The sequence below is a fragment of the Hipposideros armiger genome, unplaced genomic scaffold (genome assembly GCF_001890085.2).
Source record: "Hipposideros armiger isolate ML-2016 unplaced genomic scaffold, ASM189008v1 scaffold_319, whole genome shotgun sequence".
In the NCBI taxonomy this organism is placed as follows: domain Eukaryota; kingdom Metazoa; phylum Chordata; class Mammalia; order Chiroptera; family Hipposideridae; genus Hipposideros; species Hipposideros armiger.
In genome coordinates this window covers 51269-56258 of record NW_017731669.1, presented here as the reverse complement: position 1 = coordinate 56258, position 4990 = coordinate 51269, and positions in this window count along the sequence as shown.

Below are 4990 nucleotides of genomic sequence, written 5' to 3'. Positions count from 1 at the left end.
CATGGCAACCACTGCCACAGGGGCTGCAGCCTATGCCCTTGCCCGCGACTCACAGCAGCCCAGCTCCAGGTTGAGCTGTTGTTCAGCATCTTAGCTGTAGAGGGCAGTGTCACTGGCTCTCATATGTGGGATCCGAACCTGGGCCCTCTGGCGTCCCAAGCCAGTTCTTAACCATCATGCCACTTGGCCAGCCCTCTACTGTACACTCTTATAACCACAGCACTGGCTGCTGGGAGGTTGCTGTCTTCCTGGGGCACAGAGGCTGGCAGAGTTGGCTTCTTCCAATGGGCATATGTTGGCATAGCGACGGGCAGGCAGATGACGGGCTGCCATCATCAGATACACTTGACAGTCTCATTCGCTGCTGCCTTTATATTCCTGTCCTTAAGTGCCTCTCCCCAAGACTGAGGCTGGCGGAAACGTTTTATCCAGGCCCAACCCCAGTATAAACAGAGTCCAACTTTACCAGGCACAAGAGCATTTTTAGTCAGCTGGAGTGAAAATATCCTCAGCTTCGCTGGAAATTCCCTGCTAAATAGTTTCTCTCAGTGACTTCATTAGGGAAGTGGATCAGATATGATTTAATATCAAAGTGTCTATGTTTTAATTAGCCCCAAATTGCCTTCTGGACCTCTCTTCCCGCCCCTCACCCCCATGATCATGCCGCAGCTCCATCTTCCCAGCTGCTCAAACCAGGACCCTGGGGGTCTGTCTGGTTCCTCTTTCTTCCTCACCCCACATGCAATCAACTCATCCTCATGTCTCATCAATTCCAAGTCCAAAATAGACTGACCGCCTCTCTACATCTCCCTCCACTCTCCTAGTTCAGGCCACCACTGGCGCTGTCCCTGATTCACACTCTTTGCTTCCATTTCTTACTCTTTTCTACCTAAAAGAGGGATTTAAAAGAAAAACCTTATCGTGTTACTCTGCTGACAAACAGTAAAACTATCAGTGGCACTTTGGTAAAAAGCCCAGATCCTTAGCCAGACCTGAAGCCCCTCCTCCTCCCAGCAGCCCTCCCAGCCTTGCTCTTCTCAGTACAGCTACACTGGCTTTTTGTTCGTTCTTTCAAAGGACGCCCCGGTCCCCAGCCTTCAAAGGCCGCAGGCTCGGACACCGTTCCGCTCTTTACCTGGATAATGACTCATCTTCAGGTTTTAGCTTGAATACCAGAGGTCCCTCTTTCCTGGGCCCGCGGCTCCTCCGCCATGCCTCTGCCCACGGTCCCGAGCGCTCAGTCCCGCCGGCTCAGCCCCAGTGGTCGGATCAGGAAGGGGCGGGAGGCTGGGACCTAAGGCAACTTCAGGCGCAGAGCCAGCGGTTCAACCCGCTGCGGCGTCCAGATGCGCCCAGCGGGCTCTTTCGCCCCCTGGCGGCAGCGACAGACCTGGTCCTCTGGTTTCTCTACAGGCCACCCGGGATCCCGGCAGAAGAGGCTGTGCCGCTCCCCCGCGGCCCCGCCACCGGCTGGCCCAACACGTGGAATTTAGAGAACCCCACGGCGCGGAACCGGGAGAACGCGAGTCTCGAGCTGGGGACGTGGTTTCCTCGACCCCCGCAGGGCCGCCTCCTTCAGTTTCCTTGATGGGTAAGTAAGCCAGTGGGTCATCTTCGCAGGATAGTTCAGAGACATCTGGGTGCAGATCTTCAGTTTTGCCGCTTTACTAAGCGGCATGTGTAAGTCATCTTTATCCCTTTAATAAGCAGCGACGGACCGCCTTCTACGTGCCAGACATTTGCAGGTACTGCAGTGAATAAAACCGACAAAAAGCCTGCCTGCTTGGTGCTTACAGTCTGGTGTGGGGAGACTGATAATAAACAAAGTAAACAGGTTTTAAAAAGTATAGTATGTTATGTAATAAGTCATTATTTAAGGGGGAAAATGAAGCAGGAAAGGAGGAAAGGGACTTTGGGAAAGAGGTTCACAAATCTAAGGAGGGTGATCTGGAAAGGCTTCCCTGAGAGGGTATGTGATTAAAACTTGATGCGGATATCTGTCAGCGGGGAGAGCATTCCAGGAGAACGAACAGCAAGGGCACAGGTGTGTTCAAGGGACGCAGACAGGGCAAGGTGGTAGTGGCAGGGGTACAGAGGAAACACTTGTGAGGAGGTGGGCTTTTCCTCTGTGGGTGGGGGTGGGTAGGTGGCTCAGGGGAGAGTGACAGGATCCACACAGCGTAACTGAACCTCTTTGGCTGCTATTGTTGAGAACGGACTGCAGGGGACAACAGAGGAGTCCGGGACCAGTTAGGGGCTGTTGCAATGTTAGGAGACCATGGTGGTAGTGGTGGAGGGGCGAGAAGTGGCCGGATTCTGGATCTAAATTGAAGTTACAGCAGATAGGATTTGCTGTTGGATTGGGTTTGAGGGAAACTCACAAGTTTCTGAACATCAAAGAGGATGGAATTATCTGGGGTGAGGAAGGCTGAAGATGAGGCAGGTTTGGGGGTAGGGAGATGAGGAGCTCACCTTTGGACATGTCCAGTAAGAGCTGAATATTTGACCTCTAAGTGGTGGTGATGCTGGTTAGATGCTGACTGGATAAAAGAGACAGGAATTCGCCGGAGGGCTAGGCTAGAAATCAAGATTTGGGAGCCATGCATGTAGAGATAGTGTTGAAAGCCTCGAAACTTGTTGAGATCATCCACAAAGTAGTGTGGAAAGAAAAGAGCAAAGGTGTGTATGTGGGGGTGGGGGTGGGGAGAGAGAACAGAGGAGACTGAGCAGGGTCAGCCAGGGAAGTAAGAGGAAAACCAGGAAGGATAGGCACCCTAAAGCCAAGAGAAGAGAGTGTGTAATAGAGAAGGGGACAGTCAGCTGTACCAAATGCTGATGGGCAAGATGAGGACTGAGAGGTGACCACTGGATTTAGCAACTGGAGGCCATTTGTGACCTTGACAGAGCAGTTTTGGTGAATGGTGGGGATGAAGCTTGATTGCAGTGGATTCTAGAGAGAACCTGAAGAGAGCAAGTCAGGAAAGGTGAGTGTAGACAAGCCTCTGACACTGTTTGCTTTAAGAGAAGGAGAGAGATGGGGTAGTAGCTGGAGGGAGATGGGAGGGGTCTGTTGATGCAGGAGAGAGGAGAGCCGGAGTAATGTCCAACGGTGGAGAGCTTGACTTTCCAGGAGCATGGGCACTTCCTCCACAGTAACAAGACAGATCAGAGTGTGTGTGCACAGATGCAGCTAGGCGGGAGTTCTGCTCTTTTTTTTTTTCTTTTAACTTGTGAAATGTACAGAGGGTGCCAAAACAACGCATACACATTTTAAGAAAGGAAAAAACTGTATTAAAATTGTAATACTCAATATACCAGTAACAAAAGATGAATACAAGTGTATACATTTTTTTTTGGTATTGAGGAAAAGCATATTAAGCACATGTGTACCATTTTATGAATAAAATAGGTACCTATGTAATCATCACCTAGGGTAAAAAAAAAAAAAGGACATTATTAACACCCTAAAAAATCTTCCCAGTGCTCCTCTCCAATCAGAATCCTTTCCTTCTGCCCTAGAGGTAACCACCATTCTGGCTTCACTGATAATATTTTTAAAAGTAGTTTTACCAACTAAATGCATTCCTAAACCATTTTTGGCTGTTATTTCATTTGTTTTAATTTAATTTAAGTTTTATTTTTTCTAGGTTTATTGAGGTATACTTGACAAATTAAATTGGAAGATATTTAAAGTGCGCAGGTGATGATTTGATGATACATGTATGTGTTGTGAAAAAATCCCTGAGTTATTAACATACCCATCACCTCATATAGTTTCTCTCTTTCTCTGTCTCTTTGATAAGAACATTTAAGTTCTACTTTCAGCAAATTTCAATTGTACAATACAGGGTTATTAACTATAGTCACCATGTTAATTATACATTAGATCCTCAGACCTTAGTCATTTTATAGCTGAAAGTTTGTATCGTTTTACCAACCTCTCCCTATTTTCCCACCCTCTGCCCCGGCAACCATTTTTCTACTCCTGTTTCTATGGTTTCAACTTTTATTTATTTATTTTTAGATTCCACTAATAAGTGATACTTTGCGGTATTTGTCTTTGTCTGGCTCATTTGAATGGAATGCTACTGCATATATATAGTATTTTTGTTTTGTTTTGTTTTTATCTTCTTTGGTTCAATGTTATGTTTGTGAAACCATGTTTTCTGCAGTTGTAGCTTGTTCATTTTCATGACTGTGTAGTATTCCATTGTAGAAGTAGAGCGCACATTATTTATGTATCCTACTGAGATGGAAATCTGGGTTGTTTGCAGGTTTCGGCTATCACAAACAGTGCTGCAGTGACTGTTTGTGAATCTGTCATTTGTTCACATGTGTGGGAGTCTCTCTACGGTACAGTGAAATTGCTAGGCCAGAGAGTGTGTGTATCTTCAGTTCGAATGGATGATGCCAAACTGGATGTATAAATTTATATTCATACAGTTTGATGGGTGTGTAATGGTTTATAATTCTAGTTTTATTTTGCATTTCTGCCATCACTAATGGATTTTCTCTTTTGAAAAATGCCTATTCAAATCTTTTGTCCATTTTTCTATTGGGTTGCTATTCCAGTTCTTTATTCCTTCATAAAAAGGCATTCTGAAACTCAGTGGTTTAAAACAGCAACACTAATTTACTTTGCTCATGAATCAATTTGATCAGGGCTTGGCTTCAACTGAGGTGATTCAATGGCTGGGATACAAACCAGCTAGAGAATGGCTTCCTCACAACATGGCAGTCTCAGGGCAGGCAGATTCTTACACAGCAGCTGTTTTCCCCCAGAGCAAGCATTGCAAAAGGTCTGGGTGGAAGCTGCAAGGCTTCTTCTGACCTAGTCTTATACGTCCTAGATGTGTTCTTCTTTTTTTTTTTTTTAAATTTCAAGAAGGGCCTTTTTTCTTTTTTTTAATTATTATTTTTTATTGTGAAATACACATTTTTTAGAATTAGTTTCAGCTGTACAACACAGTGCAATAGTTATACATTTTAC